The sequence below is a fragment of the Canis lupus genome, chromosome 23 (assembly GCF_011100685.1).
Source record: "Canis lupus familiaris isolate Mischka breed German Shepherd chromosome 23, alternate assembly UU_Cfam_GSD_1.0, whole genome shotgun sequence".
NCBI classification, from domain to species: Eukaryota; Metazoa; Chordata; class Mammalia; order Carnivora; family Canidae; genus Canis; species Canis lupus.
Window position 1 is genome coordinate 15,151,443 of NC_049244.1, and position 22,271 is coordinate 15,173,713.

General features: G+C 36.5%; 1 protein-coding gene and 1 long non-coding RNA gene across 24 annotated transcripts in view; one reads left to right on the forward strand and one right to left on the reverse strand.

The window, feature by feature from the left end:
• LOC102154344 overlaps positions 1 to 18,127 on the forward strand; it is a 57,727-nt gene extending 39,600 nt beyond the window's left edge. For 2 of the 5 annotated variants that reach the window (XR_005376917.1, XR_005376916.1), the window contains 3 exons: positions 1,971 to 2,102; positions 2,754 to 2,879; positions 10,450 to 10,586. This is a non-coding gene — a long non-coding RNA (uncharacterized LOC102154344). Of the gene's footprint in view, positions 1 to 1,970; positions 2,103 to 2,753; positions 2,880 to 6,909; positions 7,031 to 10,449; positions 10,587 to 17,876 lie in introns of those variants that run through there. The other 3 variants (XR_005376920.1, XR_005376918.1, XR_005376919.1) reach the window with 3 other exon arrangements.
• The window catches only part of RBMS3 (RNA binding motif single stranded interacting protein 3), a 1,328,331-nt gene that overhangs the window by 445,661 nt on the left and 860,399 nt on the right, over positions 1 to 22,271 (reverse strand). The gene's annotated exons all lie outside the window — the stretch shown is intronic.

The window sequence follows — 22,271 nt, forward strand, 5'->3', positions numbered from 1 at the left end:
TCATCTGTACATATTTTTTTTTAAGATTTACTTATTTATTTGAGAGCAAGAGTGAGAGTGTGTGCATGCCAGGTGGGGGAAGAGCAGGAGAGAATCTTCAAGCAGATTCCTTGCTGAACAGGGAGCTCCACACAGGACTCAATCCCATGACCCATGAAATCATGACCTGAGTCGAAATCAAGAGCTGGACATCCAAAGGACTAGGCCACCCAGGTGCCCCCACTCATTTATGTATCCTATTTCTCTATTATATAATCAAAAAGTTTGTGACTAGGGGAAAGTAAGCACAAAAAAATGAAAAAAAATTCATCTTCAGCATCAATGTTTGAGAAAGTACTGTGATGATCCTAGCTATTTTAAATATATTTTCTCATGTAATCTTGATAATCATAAAATTTAGCATTCTTATTTTATAGAAGACAAATAGACACACATCTTGATAGTCACAGAGGTCACAGAACATAACCCAGGATACACAGCTGGGTATGGATCCAGGTTGGCTTGACAGTGCTGCCTGCCTCCCAGACAGCATGTGCCTTTACTGACCACAAGGACTAAGTCAACCCAAGTGAACCACTTGCTACTTTATAATAGGATGGTGTTTATAAAGTTAGTACTGAAAAAATTCAAAGCCTGTAATTTGAAATTATAAATCTACCCATAGTACCGTTTTTAGGACCAGAAAGATTCAAACTCACAAGCTTCTAAGTAACTCTTATTAAATAAATTAAGACATATATTTTAGAATTTTCTGCCAGGAAAAACTGTGGCCTCCCCTGAGGAACTTCCTTGGTTATAATAAGTATAAAGATGCTTCTTCTTTGTGTCCCTTTTTTATTTGTGTTACCAGGAAGCTGGGCATTCAAAACAGTATATATTTCCTTCAACTTTCTGTCAGTGTTCTGGGTTTTCTATTTCTAGTTCGAGTTTATTGTATTTATTGCAAAGCCTATGCTTTTGTAGGTCACCTCAAGTCTTTCATGGGAAAATACAAGTACAAAGGCTGATAAAATTTGTAAATGTGTTTCTGTATATGATTGCAACATAAACACTTCAATATTTAATTGATTACCTGTAGATCCACTTTTATCTTTATTCATGTTCCTCAAGTAAAATCCAATGTAAGTCTATTGTACCTTTCTATGATATGTGATAAACTGCCCAACAACATGAATCATGAATTACATTTAGGGCTAAATATCTACATTAGGTTAACATGATGGGTACAGACTGTTTCCCAAGTATCATGGAATTATCTGCTCTCTGATAATCAAATGTTGTAAACGGGTACATGCATTCACAGACACACACACTCACACACACACACACACACACACACACACACACACGCAGACACACATCCAACAGAAGGACCGAAAATCTTGCCAGTTTGATGTGTTAATAGTCAGCCATGACTTAAAAGGTGAGGATGAAATGAAAGAGGACTCAAACTCATAGTGTCAGAGGCAGAATTTGTTTTCATGAGGGCTCCTAAGTGGTTCTTGTAAAAATGGTACAGGAGTTCCTTGAAACAACTTTACCTAAGAAATTTTATTCAAGGTGTTTGAGTAACTTCTTAGGAGTTCATGGTATTTGCCAGCAACTGTGGACTTTACGTGGCTGTTGCCAAGGCAGCGGATTTGGAAGTTAGAGTGTCCTTCTATAAAAATATTGTTCTTTTCTAAATAAAAGAGTATTTCATCTAGTAAAAAGACATTGGGGCCAATATTAGGGTCCTAACAAACCATTTCAAATTTCACTCTAAAAACACATCAGTGCTCCATTCTGCTCATACAAATATATTTTCAAATTGGGAAAAAGAGAAGTTATTTGCAAAGGTTATAAATGGAGTAGCAATTCAGTGATAAATAACTTAAATGCTTCATGTTTTTCCTAGAAAAGCTACATTTTTGCTACATTCTCCATGTGCTGGTTTTATCTTTCTTACTTCTTATCCCATTTCCCTTCAGCCAAAGATCTAGAAATACCTTCCTCTTTATTAATACAATAACACATCAAAATCTATCTGGAAAAAAATATATTTGGAAATCTAGGAAAGCTATCATTCCTTTGTGTTTCCAAGACAGGAAGCACATAGTACAGTAAGTATGAAATAATAATTATTATTTTCCTTTTCCTCACCTTATAATAGTATTAAGGACAACATGTTTGGGTCCCCCTAAAATCCGTATGTCAAATCCCTAACTCCCAACAGTATAGTTTTAGGAAGTAGGGCCTTTGGGAAGTAATTTGGTTTATATGAGGTCATGAGAGTGGAGCCCCATGATGGGAATTAGAGTCCTTACAAGAAGAGAAAGAGATGAGCTAGGTCTCTCTGCTACATGAGGATAACCAGAAGACACCTGCCTACAAACCAGGAGAAGGGCCCTCCCTGGACACCAAATCTGCCTGCACCCCGATCTCAGGTTTACCAACTTTCAGACACATGAGAAGTAAATGCTTGTTTAAAGCACCCAGTCTATAGTATTTTTGTTATAGCCCCCTAAACTGACAAGGACAAATACTCTTTCAAGAACCCACAGGTGGTGAAAGTATTAGTACACTATCTCAAAAGTCATTTCAAACTGCATCCCTGAGATACGCTGACCAACACTTTTAGCTCTGGCCCAACCCTTCCATTTCTGGTTATCACCTACATTCAGGGGAGAAACTGCTTTTGTCAACCTAAGTGTAAGAGAGACAGCCACAGAATGTGACAAGTCATTTTCTCTCTCTTTCTATTTACAATTTAGGGTGGCGTCCCCATGAAATAATTAATTGACCTGCCTGGAGAACAAATAAATCACACACTCAATATGCTGCTTGGAATTTTCAGCTCATTTCTGCAGCACTGCTGTGCAGCACGGCTAACGTATGAGGTTGGTAAGCTCTTCTGACACATTTCCAAGTCTTCCTAGGCTCTTGCAAGGGTATAGTGGTGAAATATGACAGAGATCGTGGCACCGTTACAATAGCATATGCCCCAAATCAGTAACTATCAGAACAGAAGGCATAACTGCAACAAAACCGATACAACAAGTGCTGCACAAGATGAGGAAGGGAAAGAAGAATCTTAAGGATCATTCAGCACTACCATAAATGAGGGCTTGGCTCCTCCTGAGTATGTGTGGACCATGCATGTCTACCAAGAGATTCTTTGCATTGCCTTTATCAGATATTCTCTATTTAGGAAGGTAACAAATCAGAAAGAAATTTGAGACTACCTATATCATACTAGCTTTCCAGGTCTTTTTATTTCCCCTTTTGTATAAGTTCAGAGGTCATTCCTTGGCAGGACTACATATGCTTTGCTAATTCTGTAAAGATTCAAAGCTTCATATGAATGTTAAAAAGGTATAAGATTAATACACTTTGGAGACTATTAGGAAACCTATTTGTTACTTACTCTCAAATGTATATATCAAATGTTACTGTCACATCAAACCAACAGACTATGTATAGACCAGAAAGAGATCAAGTTCCTAGTAACTCTAGGGAAATAACTCTAATAGAATCCTTGCTTGAATTTTAAATCAGCCCATGACATGAGTCATACAGTCCAAACCCACTGTACTGAATACTTCTTGATCAGTTGTAATTCAACCGCTATTTATAAGCAATAAAAAGAGAGCAATGACATCAACCATTGATCTCATACTTAAATGCCTAACTAGATAGACATCTAATTCACAGGTCTCACAAATTCCTTATGATAGAGTATCAAGGGCAAGTTTGTGGAAGGAACTGTGATGTGGACAAGGTTTTGCAACATCCCTGCTCTGAGGACTCCAGATCTGAGGAAACTCCACTATCCTGAACCTTCAGAGATCTCCAGAGAGTAGAAAAAGTTAATCAGAAAAACTGCATACCCAAAGGGCAAAATTCACTTCACTGGAGATGACAATTAGCTCCTTTTAAACCATAGTCAAAGAATTTTAACAGCAGCACATAATGAAAAACTTTTAATGGAAGTGACCTTATGATTCATCAAATGAGGTTATAGAATGATACATTTACAATTTCATACAAATCGTCAGGATCAAAACAATCATTTTTTAAAAAAGATTTTATTTATTTTTCTGGCACAGAGAGAGGGCATGAGTAGAGGAAGTGGCAAAGGGAGAAGTGAGCCCTGTGCTGAGCATGGAGCCCTAAATGGCCTCTATCCTAGGACCCTGGGATCATGACCTGAGCCAAAGGCAGATGCTTAACCAACTGATCCACCCAGATGCCCAAGATCAAAACAATCATTAAGTAGCATTTGTAAGATCTATCATGATAGACTCATCATCATCTCTGACATAAATATCTTTGCTATATAAAGATGATGTGTTTTATGGCCTTAATTCAGAATTGTTCTTAAAACCCCTATGGGAAGTTATCAAAAACATATGAACCCCTTTGTCTGACAATGGGATGTCCTTAATAAGGAACCACTAGGTAAATTATCTTATAAGTTGCACTAATTTGCATCATAGGCATAAAATTCATCTTTGATATTTAGTTTGGTGGTTACCATAAAACCAGCTGCTAACATAAATGATCATATTGACTGGAGTTTTATTTTCTCAATCTGTGCTGGGCTTTCTTTTCTTCAAATACTTTCATTTAATCAGTAATCTCTCTCATCAAAGAACTTTTAACTAATTACTGAGTTACAGATATAATTCTTCACCAAGTTTGTCTGATGACATATAATATGAATGGATAATATATCAGCTATGCTGCTAAAAGCTGTGGAACTGTACTCAAAGGTTGATGGATAATCAAGGCTTATTTAAAGTATAATTAATTTGTCACCATCTAGGAGATTTGAAATAAATTCTTCTCAATTCCCACTGCTAAAAACCTTCATGATCTCGGAGGTTAAACTAATTCCAGCAAAATCTATAAATCTGAATTGGCCATTTTAAATCTCTTCATGCTAACCTGAGGTGCAGAGAATCTCTAGAAAAGCTTTTCTCACATTCGGCATGTTTGGATTGTCTCCCACCTATGACATGTCTATAAGAAAGAATTTTTGGGGCAGCCTGGGTGGCTCAGTGGTTTAGCGCCGCCTTCAGCCCAGTGTGTGATCCTGGAGACCAAGGATCAAGTCCCACACCGGGCTCCCTGCATGAAGCCTGTTCTCCCTCTGCCTGTGTCTCTGCCTCTCTCTCTCTCTCTCTCTCTCCCCCTCTGTGTGTTGTGTGTGTGTGTGTGTGTGTGTGTGTGTGTGTGTCTCATGAATAAATAAAATCTTTTTTTAAAAAAAAGGAAGATATTTTTGTTTTTCTCTATTAGAGAATATAAATTTATACATAACTACAGAATGAAATATTTCTTTAAAGACTGAAACTTGTGACCTTGTTTCACTTAAGCAAGGCAAATGTGAAAGAAAAACTATTTCTTAGCCGCCCACTTCTGGAGGCACAGGTATCCAGCCAGCTTTTCCTTTCTGTCTGCAGAAATGTCAGATATCTTACTTACTTACTTACTTACTTTTACTTACTTATGTATTTGAGAGTGAGGGGAGAAAGAGAGGGAGACAAGCAGATTCCCCCACTGAGTGCAGAGCCCCACCTCAGGACCCTGTAATTATAACCATTGGCAAAGTCAAGAGTCCAAAACTTAACCCAAAGAGCGACTCAGTCACCCCAAATTCTTGTTTAAGGATAACTGACTAAGTTTCAAAGTCGAGCACACTTGGTGGTGAAGGCAGTATTAGGACGTTGCTAGAACATGACATTTGTCCCCAAACTCCTGAAAAGAAAGACAACTATGCCTTTCAGAAACATTTGCTGTCTCTACAGGTAGTAGGTGATATTAAGTGAAGATGAAGCATAACATAGTAGGATAAAGAGGGAGCTAAACTCTAAACTCAAAGTTCTAAGAACATTAGCCTGACCTCATTTCTTACTTTGAGCCCTGGTGTTTAATTACTCTTGCATTTACATTTCCATTAGTAAAATGAACATGAAAATATAACACATTTAGGAGTGATTTAAGGAATGACCCATAATGTTGATCAAGAAACACTTGGTAAACACTTGCTAGGCTTTTTAATCACAGGACATTTAATGCTTGGCAGAACGAATAGATTAGAAACAGATTTTCTTAATCTCCATAGCAAGAACTGAGCAGAAGTATAAACTCCAAAAGGGATATTTAATATATAATAGTAGTTAAAAATAACTGCATTAAAATGAAACTGACAAGAGGATATCTAATCCAACCATATGGGCCTAAATGCTTCTGGCTTGTGATGACTTCATGATTGATTGGGATAAAACATAGCCATTTAAAAATTCAAAATAAGAAAAAGGCACCTGAGAGTAAAGTAATCACCAGAAGCCTCTGAGGTAGTGAATTTTTTTTTAATGAAACTTAAAAAGAAATCCTAAAATTCAGAAAGTGAACTTGTATAGTTATCCAGTGGCTTAATTCATGCAAAATGTTTTATGGGATCCGTGCTTCTCTGATTTTCCTCACTGTACAGTGAAGACTAGGGACCATGCATATATACATGCTTCATTGCTTCCTGCCAGTGATTTTGATGTACTTTGTACTATCACTTATTTTAATTTCTTAGAGAATCAGGTCTCACACTTATTTCTTCAGAGCTTAGGAACTTTTCTCAATTAAAACTTGAAGAAGAACCATAGTATGTACAATAGATGCAGGGGCTCCAGTGTTGGGAAGCAGGAAGTCTAAACCCTCATCCACTCAATTCCCCTCAACTTAGGGTGCCAGCTAAGCATCTCCATTGGATCCTGGTAGTTCAAGGGACTTTTGTCCTAAAAAGAACCTGGATAGTAATAGAGCCATGGAACTAGATGTGTATGAACTATATGACTATATAACTATGTAATTATATAACTATTTGTAACTAAGATAGATCAATCTTTCAGTCTAATTCTCATTTTGTAGATAAGGAAAATGAAAGCTAAAAGAGCTCACTCTTCAAAGCCATCCACCTAATTATCAATAATGAGAGGATGAGAGAGATGGAAAGAACTAACATTTTATTGACTACCTGCAGTATCAGCAGGTACTGTGCTAATTCCAGCCTCCTAAAACTCGGAATGGTGCTTTCCCTTATTCCCAGGAACTAAGTAAACAGATTGAAGACCAAAATAGTTAGGTGACCAGGCCTCCAGAAGAATGTACAAGTCATGGAAAAAGAGGGAAGATACCAAGGAATTGCTACGTGACCAAAACCAGTTCACAGTGCTCTCCGAATGAGCTCCCCAAGTGTAGCTCAGACTCTAGTGGTCCAAATTCTATTTTTGTTCTCCAAGTTTGTGTTCACATTTGATAAATGCTGAGAGAGGTAAAGGATTAGCATCATATTCATTACCAGGACAACATCCTGCACAAGCACCAAATTGCCTTTTCCTTGCTGCCTCAGCAAGAACACTTGAGATGCCCAAACACCAAGGGAAGGGTGCTTATTAGCAACAAACACATCAGAAGCCACTATGGAGGATATGTGCAACATCAGTGTCTCTTATTCTATAAATATCCTCGCTACAAAATTCCACTCTGAAACAGATCGCAAGGTTTTGTTTTTTGTTTTTGTTTTTTTCAAATTACCTTGTTTATGTCTCCACATAAATGAAGTGGAAAATAGAATAAAGGAAGAACAAAAGACGTATTCCTTTGTGCAAGCACAAAGGTGGGCAGCCTCGTTGTACTCTGTAGTTGAAACAACCTGAAATGAAAACAATCTGGGGAAATCTCATGCTGGAAGCCTGTCTTAGGCAGTATTAGAACAGCTGAGAACTTCTCAAAATTTAATGTGGATAAAATCACCTAGGGATCTTGTTAAAAATGCAGATTCTGACTCTGCAGATTAGGTTTGGGACTGAGAGTTTGTATTTCTGGAAAGCCCTAGGCAATGCTGATGTTGCTGTTTTGTAGACCAGGCTTTGAGTAATGAGAGAGGGGACAAGGTAATGGCCACAAAATACACAACACCCTCAATATGATGGCATAAATTTTCTTTCTTTCTTTCTTTCTTTCTTTCTTTCTTTCTTTCTTTCTTTCTTTCTTTCTTTCTTTCTTTTCTTTCTTTCTTTCTTATTCTCAAAATTTAAACCTTTGAGTTCTACAAGCATATAAGTAACCCTAGGAAAAGTGAACTATTAAGCTCTGGAGAGCAAAAAACATTCTGATCTGACCATCTAGACTCCATTTTTGGACCAAGAGGACATTTTTACTTCAGGGTTATGGATACAGTCGTTTATATAATATCATTAAAGAATTTTCATAAAGTACTTTCCAAAATCATCTGTGTTTAGCCAAATTATTTTCATTATCAATTTTATATGCATAGAATCAACATATTTTAATTTTAACTTTACTGAAATTATTTTCTGGATCTGTTATTTTCCATGCAAATTTTGCAAATTACATTTTTTTTTAGTTAATAACAAATTTTATCACTGTGAATTTTCTTTTGTGGTTATTACTTCAAAACATCCAACTTTAGGGATGAAAATTTTACAATTTTGGATTTGGTCTACATTATTTGATTCTTCTGGAAAGATTATGATGTACTGTTTTAGCTTTTGTCAGAGTCATTTGTGTTGGTTAATTTCCACATAAACATTTATTATAAATTTTATAAAAGACTGAGAGCTTGCATTTAGTTTGCAGAACAAATAGCCTAAGGGGAAAGACACTGGATCTGGATACACAATTGAGTTGGCTTGGAATTTATGAACTCTGAGGAAAGGAGGATTTTGAGATAGAAAAGAAAAGGAAAGAAAATAGGAAAGGAAAAGAAAGGAAAGGAAAGGAAAGGAAAGGAAAGGAAAGGAAAGGAAAGGAAAGGAAAGGAAAGGAAAGAAAGGAAAGAAGAAAGAAAAAAGAAAGAAAAGAAAAAAGAAAAGAAAGAAAAGAAAAAAAGAAAAAAAAGAAAAGAAAAGAAAAGAAAAGAAAAGAAAAGAAAAGAAAAGAAAAGAAAAGAAAAGAAAAAAAGTTTCAAGAATGTATAGGGCAAGGGAAGCTATACAGAGGGTAAGGAAATATCAGAAGCAAATAAAATATGTTGGACTGAAAAAAGTTACTTACTCTCCAACAAACATACCTCTGCCCTACCTAGAGTGTCAGTAACTGAAATCAATCCTCCATCTATCTAGTAGTGTATTGGTTTTTTCAGATGTTTCCTTTTCTTTCCCAATAATTACCTATCTGCATTTGTGAAGGGTTAATGGAATTCTATAAACACTACCATGGATCCCATTTACTTACAAAATCTCATAACTTCACACTGATATTATTTGTCATTGTGCTTTTACTCCATAATATTAAATCAATCAATCAATCTTTAATTTCCTTTTTTTTTTTTTTGATGAAATGCATTTAGGGAATTTGTCCTTAGACCTCAGAGAGACAGCCACACATGTAGTGATCATGATGTTTCCCATTAAAATGGCTTATATGAACATTTTGAAGTTGGATCAGCATATGCTGTATTTTAAATTAAAAAAAAATGTCTATAGGATGTATACTACACTCTGTATATATTCTTTACTCCTGTTTATGCTCTCTTCATAACAAAAAGTTCTTTTTTGGATTCACATTAATTAGGCAGTTAAAATGATAAAATGCACTTTCATGGCTTCTTGTATTTTCAAAGAAAATTAAATTTGTGAGTTAATAAAAAATTGTATGTATGCAAATTGGTGGTCATCTGTTTCCCTCCTTTCTTCCTAAAATTTCACATCTTTCCATTCCTTTTCAGTCACACAGACATAACTTACATTTGAGTTATTTCCAGTAGTTAACAGTGATTATTTGGAAGACTAGATCCTTGTAACAGAAAGGGATAAGTCGTGATATGGCTTCAGAGTTTTCTATAACAGAGCACACATATATTTGTCTAAGGAAGTGGCTTAAATCAATCAATAAAGTCTCAGGAGCTCACATTATTAATTCTAAAATATGAGTAGCAAATTAATGCCAAATTCTCTCTCTCTCTCTCTCTCTCTCTCTCTCTCTCTTTTTTTTTTTTTTTTTTTTTCTCAGAAACAACGTGAGGGGACATGACTAATGTACCACCAAAACTCTTTCTACAGGGTAATTTTCCGAAGTTGTCAGACATTTTCAGTATGGTCTTCTATCATAGGATGGTTTTGTATCCCTAAATCAAAAAAACAAACAAACTAACAAACAAACAAAACACTTGAATGGAAGACAAATTCTGGAATGAACTCAAAATGCTTATGAAAATTAAAAGTATAAGATGATTATGAAAATGCCATTGATAATATTCCTTGAGGTCAGAGTAAGTCTAAGTGACCAACTTAATGCATGTTACTGTTGGTGTACATTTTTATAAATTTTTAGGAGAGTAACATATATGCCACTTAAAGATATTTGTGAAATTTATTTGCATTTTTGAAAGTTTCAGAAATGGTAAATATTTCTTACTTATCCTGATTTCTTTATACTTCTTTGCAGTAATGACTGTGAAGACAAATACCAGTGCTTGAGCATTTGAAGAAAAAGGAAAGAAAGAGAGAGAAAAAGAAGGACATAGAAAATGTAACAGGGAAATTATACCTGAATTTTTATGTGGAAGTTCTAGTTATAAATCAGGCAATGTTTTAATATTAAATTGAAATAATGTTAACAAATTGTTATTTCTTTGAGTGATACTTTGTCAAATAAGAACCAACAGTTAAGAAAGGTGGTAAAAGCCTAGCATTCTGGATGAATGGTTTATGCAAAATGTGAAAAGTGTAGAGCAGACTTTTAACTGGAAATTGTGATAGTCCCCACACTGAACATTGATCCCCCAGGTACATGGGTGGTATTAACTGGGATGGGTAAAATTTCAGATCTAGATTCCCTGCAAATATTTGGGTTCAGGCCAAGTATTCTCTGAGCCTGCCCCTTAATTTACCCATGTGAGCACATTGCACTAGATGTGAAAACAATGCTCTAAATCCTACTTTAGGACTTATTTAAATGACAGGTTTGTACCAACCATTGTTTCATAGTAACATATGATTCAGATGTCAAAAATTGGGAAGAGGCTGACCACTTAGACCATCGCCAACCTCAAGGGACATTATTAAATGGTATTTTCATGATCATTTTACACTTTTAATTTTCATAAGCATTTTATGCTTACTCCAGAATTTATTTTCCATTCAAGTTAGGAGTATGATTAATGGAAGTAAAGAGCGTGAATGTGCCTTCTAGTATTGTAGCTTTGGTATTACTTAGCAGAGTTCCCATGTAAGTAGCTGCTCCCCATCTTTTTTACTCTCCTACTGACACTGTATGAGAGACAATGATGTCACTCACTGGATCACCTAGACTTTAAATCCTCCCAGGTCAGCAGGGACATCTTTCCTTTGTTCTACAATTCAAAGAAATCCCCTGCACTTCTCTACAAATGCTTATCATAAAATATATTTATCAATACATTTAAAGAAATATTATACACATATTATATATATATATATAAAACATGTATATATGTATATACACTACATTCCATTTTGGACATCACATGTTAAGAAGAACCTCTCAAAATAGAGTCCATTAGTAAAAGAGTAATCATTATTCTTGAAAAGTTTGGAAACCCAGCAAGGGGAGGTATGGTAGAAAAATCTACCTAGCATGAACAGAGATAAGAGAGAGGAATAAAGGGAGAACATAGCTAGGAGAGAATAAAAGAGAGAATGAGAGAGAGAGAGAAGGAGAGAGGAAGGGATGAGATAGGATGGGGAATATGTTAGCTACCTTCAAATATCAGAAAAGTCATTTTAGACATATTCTGTTTGCTCTAAAGAAAAAAAAAATAAGTGTGGAAATTTTGAGAAGGCAAAGTCAGTTGTCCAAGCAGTCTTGCAAAAGTGACATTGCTATTACTGAAAGTATTTAAAAAGAGTCTGGAAAACCTCTCTCAGGACTGGTTAGAAGATGCCTTTGTAGTTGAAGATCTGGACCAGGTCACCGGTTTTCAAACTTTAAGTTGCATACGATATACACATGAAACATGTTGATTCCTTCCAAAAGATCTGGGGTGAAGACTAAGATTATTGAGTATTTCTAACAAGCTCCCAGGTGATGCCCACTCCACTCTGTGGAACATACTCTGAGTAGCAAGGGACCAGATGATCCTGGAGGTGCCTTCTCACTGTAAATATGAGCATTTCCTCAGCCAGGTAGTGAACTAAAGAAAATCCCAAGTCCAGAGTTAGCTATGCTGCATGTTCAAATTTCATTGATAAAATAACTAATCCACCCTTTTTAGAGGCAGAAAATTGCTGGAAAACAACACTTGAGAGATAATAGCATAAGCACTGGGATAATGATACTAAAATGCCCTCAAAGAAAATTGGCAGCGATTCCTGATTCATACCCAGCATAGACAAGTGTGAGGAGCTTGAAACCAAATGTAACCACTAATACTGAAATTGGACCCTGCCAGCTAATAGCATGTTCACACAAGCCAGTGTTTAGGGGACAAAGATTGAAGATTGAAGAACTCCATGATGAGACAAGGATCAGGATATGTTGTATCATTGAGCCATAGTGGGAGTGGAATTACACACCAATATGCTGAGCTGTTCTGTCTTCCTTTTGACCTTTGGACTCAAGCAAACCCAAAAAGGAAAGAGAATTGGCATTTTGGTTGCATCTCATGCTACTTTTAATCAGCTGCAAGATTTTGCTGCCCTTGAGAACACTGCTCCCTATTCTGTGTGAGCAGCTTGACCAGAGGCCAGCTGAAAGGCTGTCACTCGGTCAACAGGAAGTGGACGTGGACAAAAGGTCCAAGTTTAGGAATGCCTCTCTGGATTTCATTTTGATATAGAGCCTAGTCAAACTCAGCTCTTGCGGCCAGAGCCAGAATAAAAATGTGCTCACAGGGTAACTGTGGCCTTTTTAAAAAATATTTTTTATAGTCACAGTCTTTGTAATACATACACAGAAACCCAACTGCAGGAAAAAGCAGAATGCAAGAGAAGAATATGAATTCCTTAATTAAATGTACTTGTTAATAACATTTGAAATGCGTGTTTGTAACTGTTTCACTCGCTGAAAGAAATTCATTCTTCAGATACTTCCTTCTACTCTCTGTGGTCAAAGGAGGTCATTCTGAAGAATTTAAAGGGAACCACTCATATCTTGTAGTCCCAAATGCTTTGTGAAGTCAGAGTCCAGCACGTGCATTTTAAAGGAGCATCACCATTGCTTAGGCATTGTGAGAACAAGCAGCTGCGATTCCTTCATCTCTGTATGCTTTCCTATTGTAAGATAGAGCTTCCCTGAAACCTTCATAAGTTCTGTACTAGGCATATACAAGTTTAAATTCTTTCTGCCACCTGTTGGGCGTGGCACAAAGGTGTGAGTTCCTGGGTGTTGGAACCGGACATGATAACAGTTTAAAAAAGAATAGGAAAAAAAAAAAAAAAGAATAGGTAACAAAAAAAGATACTGGAGAATTTTATCAGAATACTCTTAACGGTTGCTGTGGGCATTAACGGGGATCATGTGAATGAAACTCCTTAAATACAATGGGCCGCCAATGGTAGATGGATAAATAGAAAAGTCACTGTTGTAAGATTATCTGCCTAATTAAAGCTGACTTTCCAGGAATCAAACTGATTCTGTTCCCAAGAATGTGGGATGGTTTTATCACAGTATCATTTCCCTCCGTAACACTGGAGTTGCTAAAAAATATATCTCTGAGTGTTTAACCCTATAAATATCACCTTCCAAAAAAAAAAAAAAAAAAAAAACTAAAAAACATTTAGCAATGGAAATGAAAGGGCATAGAAATGGACAGTCAGACGAGGGGAGATGAGACTATCGAAACATGAAAAAAAAAAAAAGAGAGAAAAACAGTTTGAAAAAACAAATAAACCCAAGTGGCTGTAAAAGTTTAAGAATCTAAGTGACTACTAGATAATATTAAAATCAGGAAATCTATTTCATCACGTGAGTACTTAATGAGCACCTGCTACATGCAGTATCCCGCACCAGATGCTTGGGGAGCTAGGCAAGGATCTTGAGAGGCAGCGGAGCACAGTGGTTAAGAGAATGGACGTTGGAGCTCCACAGCCTACATTTGAATCCAAGTTCTGCCACTTGTTATGCGATGTTGGGGAAGTTACTGTGCCTCAGTTTCTCCATCACAAAAGTGAGGATAATAGTTTTGCTTACTTTTCAAGGCTCTTGTGAGGCTTAAAAATACTATATGAATAGTACACACAACCATACTTGTACCTAATAGACGCTATGAGTAGTGACTACACATACCTAGCACTATTCTAACATCTGTAATGCCTCAAAAGACGAGAGGTACTACAGAAAGGTATGAGAGTTATTAATTCATATGACATCTCATGTATGCTGGTCAATTATCTGTCGGCCTACAGAACCATTCATCTGCTCTGTATCCTTGGAAAGTGCATTTCCCAGGCTCCAGTGATAAGTAGATTCCACAAGGCTTAGCCAGTATGAGGCACCGAAAGAGAATAAGGCCTGAAGAAGAAAAGACAATATATTTCTTTCTCCTACATTGTCTCCTCCTGATCCCAGCTCCCACCAGAAGGCCCCTTTGTGGTTCTTGCTTTCACTGGATAGTCCCAGCTTTAAGGTTATGGTAACCCTACCTCCCTTCAGTGCCCTCTAGACCTAAGGTGCTAGCAGCTTTCTATAATCCTGCCTGCCCCCTCCAACCCTACAGACCTCAATGTGCTAGAAGTTGCCTGTTATTCTAACCTCTGGGTTGCCCATCTAGGCTGTGTTTAGCTTCTTGGCTGTTCCATCTCTATGCAAGTAATCCCTCTGTAGGTACTGCCTAGAGGCACTTATGTTTTCCTAACTGGACCTTAATTTTATAGCATGTCACGTCTTGTGAAATGGGTAAGACTGGGTTATGCTAAAATGCAGACAAAGAACATTCCAAACTGACTGCATGCCCAAACCAGATGAAATAACTCATGGTTTTGAAACTTTCAGCAAAGAGGTCAACAGTAGTTATATTTTGGTAGATATACAAAGTTCGCTACATGAGCCTTCAGTCTGCAGGTTGTTAAAAGGTTCTGGAGCTAGCCTCTCTGGATTTAAATTCTGATTCTGTCAGTCCCGATTGTAGCTTCTCTCAGTTTGATTCTGGCTCCATCCTGTACTGATTGTGTGCCTCTCCTTGACTCAGTTTGCTCATCTGAAATATGGGAATAACAATAGCACTAATGTTACAGTGAGGATAAATGAGTTAATATACATAAAGAGCTGAGAATAGGGCTTGGCACAAAGCAAGCATCCCACATTTTATTGACTCCACTAAAAATAGCAAAGAAACTTTGTCAACACAGATTTACACATCACAAACTCAATTTTCTGGCACGTCAGTCAATAAGGAAGCTTAAAACCATTATGAGTGAGCATTTTCATAGGGATGCAAGCTTGGTGAGGGCTGGAGCTCTGGCTATACAGATTACCATTGTATTCACAGCATCTAGTAGGTGCAAGGTTCAGGATAGGAGCCCACTATGAGGAAGTAAATGAGCAGAGATCCAGGAGCTATGTTTCGCTGACTTCCAAAGTGAGAAAGACCAATTAAAAGTCAAACTTTGGGATACCAATAAATTGTTAAGTAACAAGAAACAACAAGAAGGAAATACACTATAGAAATGTCAGAAAGGCATAGGATCACAACACCTACCTATGAACTAGACGTTATTCTAGCTTCTGAGGCTACTACAGTGAGCACTTCTGGCATCATGAAGCCTTATGCTAGTGGCAAAGACCAAAAAAAAAAAAAAAAAAGATACATGCTACTTAAAACAATTTAAAATATTTAATACAAGTAAGGGTGGAATAAAACAAAATAGAATGTCAATGTCACAAAAAAAATAATATAGTGAAGTAAGAGTGAGAAAGTGACAGGGTGTTATTTTAGATAATTCCGTCATGGTAGGGCCTCTTGAAGAAATGACATTTGAGCAGAGACCTGAACACAGTCAGGAACGTCCCCAGAGCCTCTCTGTGGAAAGTACATTACAGGTAGAGGAAACAGTTAATATTAGTTTTGATATGAACCTTGACCTTAACAGGTAATACATTGTGATTCCTTCCAAATTTAGGTGTCTGTGACATAAGATTCTTTAACCTCACTGAATAGAATTAAATACCAATGAGCTATGATGGAACTCCTTTAGGAAATGGTACATGTATCTTTGAAATAGCAAACAAATCAGCACTTTCAGTGTTTTGCTGAGAAATAGCAATAAAGCATAATATACCCTTTATATTAATCTGTGCATAATACATACGCATTCTCTGGTCTGGAAGAACTAATCCTCCCAAAAGTGTTTATCAAATGAAACTACTTCCACAAACATAAAGATGTACTCTCATTTTTCTCAGTTTAGGTTAGCTAAGTTTGTTTTGTATAAATCTTGTACAACTTTTATTCAGCCTTCTGTGCTGATAGTATTTATTTGCCCCTTGGAAATATATTCTGCAAGATAAAATAGATAAACGTCAGAATTTCCCTAGCTCTAGAAAGTCAGTACTGTCCAATGGAAATATAGTACATGCCACAGATGTATTTAAAAATTTTTCTAGCAGCCACATTAAGAACTGTAAGAGAGGTAAGATTAGTTTTGATATATTTTGTTTAACCCAACCTCTCCAAAACGTTATCATTTTAACATGTAGTTAATACTAAAATTGTTAATGAAATGTTTTACATTATTTTTAGTACTAGGTATATATTTTATACTCAAATTTCAATTTGGACTAAGCATATCTCAAGTGCACAGTAGCTATCCTTGACTTGTGGTTACTTTATTAGGTCTAAATCATTAGAATGAAAGTACCATCCTAATACTGGGACTAGGTGGCCAAATTTAGGAAATAAAAAAACAGGTTGTCAGGTTAAATTTAAATTTCACGAAAACAATAAATAATAATCATATGGGGGCACATTTATACTAAAAACTCTTATACTAAGTGTACTTATACTAAAAATGTATTTGTTGTTCATTTGAAGTTCAAATTTAATTGGAGTTCTTATATTTTATCTGGAAATTCTGGTTAGAACATAAAGGTAAAGTTTTTGGCCACACTCAATAAAGCAATCAAAGCTACCATGAAATACCAAATAATGACAATACCTTACAATGCCATTGTAAAACTTCCATTTTAATACCAATGCAGCAGTTTTGATGTATTTTGGAGAGAAAAATTATGTGCAAGTTTGAGATTTCAGCAGTAAAAGCTACCCCAAAAAGCCACCTTAACTGATCTAGTTGACAGGAAGTGTGAAAGCAAAGGAGGAAATTTTCATATAGAAATCAGAGAGCCAAAAACCAGCCAACCTGACAGTTGAACCAGATTTGAATTCTGGTTGACCTCTGAGATTCACACTCTCATCTGAGGACAACGACATAGTCATTGTCCTGGGTGGTTTTCAAACTGTGGCCCTCACCTAAGGAGTGACAGAAGCATTTGAGGGGTTGGGAAGCAAGAGGAATATAGATTCTTCACTAAAGCTCCAAATTATGGTACTCCACTGTTAGTTGTTTCAGATATATGTTGATGTAATATTTTATTAAACAAAATGGTCTAAAAATCAATAACTTCCAAAAAACATCCCTCAATTTCATCATTATATAGCAGCATATAAGTTAAGCATGTATATAGGCTTTCAAATTATTTATGTGGCACAAACATAGTAACAATACTATTAATAGCAAATCAAAGGAAAAAAAACCCTCATCATCCCACTAATCAAATTACAATATTTTAATTTTTTTGTCTCCTTCCAGGTCTTTTCCATGTGCATAGAAAGTACAATCATTGCAGAAATGCATTTATTCTCATTTTTAAAAATATTTTATTTATTTATTTTACAGAGAGAGAGAGAGAGAGCACAAGCAGAGAGAGCAGCAGCAGAAGAGGGAGAAACAGGGAGCCTGATTCGGGACTCGATCCCAGGACCCTGGGTTTATGGCCTGAGCCAAAGGCAGACACTTCACTGACTGATCCACTTATTCTCATTTTTTACTTAATATTATATCATGAGAATTTCCCCAAGATGCAACATAGTCCTTGCCATGATTGCCATGTACTAGCATTCGATTCAATAAAAATATTTTAAAATTTCTTTTGTGGGAAAGGGTGCTGCTTGCCAGTATCCACTTTTGACTTTCAAATCTGTATTTCCAACCTGGATATATTCTAATCTCAGACATGTATTTTTGTCTACTCAACATCTTCACTTTGTCACCAGACCTCTCAAATGCAAACAGTTCTAAATGCAAATCTGCAGAACCTTTCTAGTATTGTTTTTCTCTTTGGGCATTTTGTTTCCAAAGGAATGAGCCAAGACAGTTGTCCAGGCCAGAAACCTAGAAATTACTCTAGGCTCTCTCTTCTCTACCTTCCTATTTTTCCGCCCATCCGCGCCATCACCTGACACTGTCAAATTGACCCCACACTTCTACAATCTTTTAATCTTCTTCATTCACATAGCTCTTCCCCAATTCTGTTCTCAAAATTTCTCCTGTATAGTTCTACAGGTGACTTTTTTCTCTTGGATTAATTTCTGACCCAAGATTAGTTCCCAGTAGTGTAAAGGCCAATGTAAAATATCTATGAGTAGGAAAAATTTGAGAGGGAGACAAACCATGAGAGACTCCTAACTCTGCGAAATGAACAAAGGGTTGCAGAAGGGGAGGTGGGCGAGGGGTTGGGGTAACTGGGTGATGGGAACTGAGGAGGGCACTTGATGGGATGAGCACTGGGTATTATACTATATGTTGGCAAATCGAACTCCAGTAAAAACAAAAAAAAATTTGCTTGAAAAAAAAATAAGAGCTATACCAGTTTACATTGCAACTATCAATGGAAGTTATGACAATTTTACTGCAACACTGCCAGTTTAGGCTATTATTTTGGAGAAAAAACACAGAAATATATGGAGGGCATACGTAAGGTAATTGTTCCCTTCCCATCTCTCTACCTCAGTCCCCCAGTAGCCTTGTTCACATAGGTGTCCCTATCATTTTCAGTTTGTTGTTGTTGTTATTTTGTTTTACTTTTTTTGTTTGTTTGTTTGCTTTGTGAACATCATTATAAAATCTTTATGGGGGAAATGAATACTTTATTCATTGAGACACAATTAAAATGTCATCTTTCCCACCTCATAAAGCATGGTGTATAAGTGGACCCCTGCTTTCAGTAAATTACAAACTGTGAATAAGATTACCAGATTTTGAAAGATGAACAAAGAAAGTGGTGAAGTGTGTTGACAAGATGAAAATGGTCACTTAAACTTTAGACATTTCCTGCCAAGGTGAAAAGAGAGCTGCTAATTTACCCTGAAAACTATAAATGTTTTCATATTCTCTCCTGTTAAAGGATGCATCTTTAATAATGGCCTTCTTTTACTATGAAAGAGGTCAGGAAGAAATAGCCATACACATTTATCAACAATGGAAACTTTCTATATTTTTCCTGAGGCATTTTCATTATTTGTATGTGTTCATGCATGGAATTGGCTACTTTATAGCCTAAAACAAGAAATGGACACAGCAGTTTGGTATCTAGGAGATCTATGATACCATCCTAATACCAAGATGACAACTTGTAAAATAGCTTTTCTATTTTTAAAATTCAAGAAACAACGCATTTCTATGTGGCTATGGGTGCACATAGAGAAAACTGGATATTTGTTTAGTATTTCTCCAAAATGAGCCATGATGAATCTGACTGGGTCCTTGATAATGCTGGTGCCAGCTGCACTCAATGGTCTGTGCCTAGTATGGTGTCACATTCATAATGGTTATCAAATATACACTTGTGGATATATTAATGAAAGGCCTACAACTCAGAAGGAGAAAAGAGGCAAGGACTATTTAAAAATGTAGGCACTGCAATGTACTCTTACTGATGTACAATGGGCTTTTTTCCTGCCCTTTTAGTTCCTCCCAGATATTCTACAAGTCAGTTTTGCAAAAGCTGCAAGATTGGATATTTATTTTAAAAAACAAAACCAGAAAAACCTAGAGCATGTAGTGTAAGAGTAAATGTTTTCACTTAGAATTTTACTCATGTTATGTGTCAATATTCCCTTAATGTTTCTTATCCCCAAATACTACATTTGTCTTTTAGTAGATTTTGGAACTGCCTTGACTTCTGGGTAACCTCTTCTCTTAATGCACTACTCTCTGCAAGAATATGAGATCAACATACCAGATTGCTAACCCAATGTCTACTCTAGAGTCTTGAATCTTTAAGGTACTTGATGCCATTGATTATTTCTTTTTAGGAATGCTACTCCTTTAGCTTTTATGATATTGTGCCCTGTCCATTCCTCTGGGTTTTTCTGCTTGCCCTTAAATACTTCCTCTCCTTAGTCTTGTGCTATGTGCCGCCCCATATTCCCTCCTTCAGTGATTTAATCAGTGGCTGCAGTTCAGATGACCCTTACCCTCGTATCATCATCTCCTGATCTTTTAGGTCTATTTATACTAACTTATCAAATTTTTAATAGGATGTCCTAGTGGTATATACTAAATTCAATATATCCTGAGTCAAATGTACTATTTTGTCTATAAAACTGAATTACCTTTGTCCCGTCTCAGAACCACCACCAGTGACCCAGTTGTTGAAGTCAGAAGCTATAGTCTTCCTTGATCTCTCTCCTCCCCCAGACTACCTCATCTTATTGGTGCCCAGGTCTTCCTCATTCTCATCTTTAACATGTATCTCCACTTTACCTTTTCTGCTCCAAAGCCTTCTGTCTATGTCCTCTTAAACTCTTACACAGACAACTGCAATATCCACTTTGACAGAACTCTCTTCCTACCAGCACTCTGTTTTATTAATGGTTGGCAATATGCCCAGCTATGAAAACTACAATTTCCAGCCTCACTTGAGTATCATGAACCCATGAGCATGTTACAGTTTAGGGTCAGTGACATTTAAGTGGAAAACTCTCAAACAAGGACACACTCAACTGGTCACTTGTCTTCTGCTCCTTAGCTTCCTTGAATTCTTCCTGCCTGAAATGCAAATATAATGTTAAAGGGGTTTGTGGGAATGCAGGAAACCAACCATCTGCAACCACAGGTGGAGAAGGCATGAAGATAAAAAGCACACATCAACATCAAGGATAGGTGAGTTCTAAGTCTCTGAATGATGAAGTTGCCATATTGGCTCTGGATTAAGCCCGTCCCTCAGTCTCTGTATGCTACAGGGAAAGATAGTTTAAGTCAGTGTTCAGCCATTTTTAGGTGTTATACTAACAGAGGAATGCAAGGTAAAGGATCCATCCTCCTCACCTGCATCTAGCATTCCTCCTCCTCTGTCATTCCCAATCTAGATGTGGTTTTTCAAAACATGGCTTTGACCACATTCTCATCTGCCTGTGAATCTCTCCTACTCTAGGTTTTATTCAAGAAACCTCACAATAAGACCTGAGCTTGCATTTCAGGTTGTATTACTTACCATTTCCATGCATGCAAGCCCTGCACCTTATAGCTATCAGAAAATGCCATGCAAGTGTACAGCTTCCTGCTACTGCCATGCCCTTTCCTCTTCTAGGAGAACCTCTCCTTGCCATCTCCGCTATATAAAGTTCCATTCATCCATTAAAGTCAAGCTCAAATATCACCTCCTCCCTGAAACATGTCACTGTGCCTTTCCAAACAGTTAAGAGCATACCTTTTGGAACTACATGGTTGCAGGCTCTGTGGGTTAGAGACTGAATGATCTTGAGAACTGCCTGGGTATCCTCATCTGTGAAATGCTAATAACCTTAACACCTATCTCACAGATTTGTTGGAAGGATTAAATGAGTTAAGACATGTGGAGTCATTAGAAGAAAATCTGACATGCATAAAAAGTGCTCAGTGCTCACTGGTCATTAGGTAATAACATTAACTATAAAGATCATATTATCTTTTAGTTATATATGTGAAAATTTAGTTTTAGTTTATAGATATATAGTTTTAGTTTATATATGTAAATATATATAATACTATATATAAAAGCAAATGTATATTTATATATAATATCATATATAAAACTCAATATAGTATATATATATATATATATATATATATATATATATACATATACTTATATACATATATATTCCCTATTTCTTATCCCAGTGCCAAGCATGGAATCTATCAAAGATAGATATTTGACATGACCAAGTAGGATTTATCCCTGGGACACAAGACTGGTGCAACATTCGTAAAACAATCAATGTGATTCATCATATCAGCAAGAGAAAAACC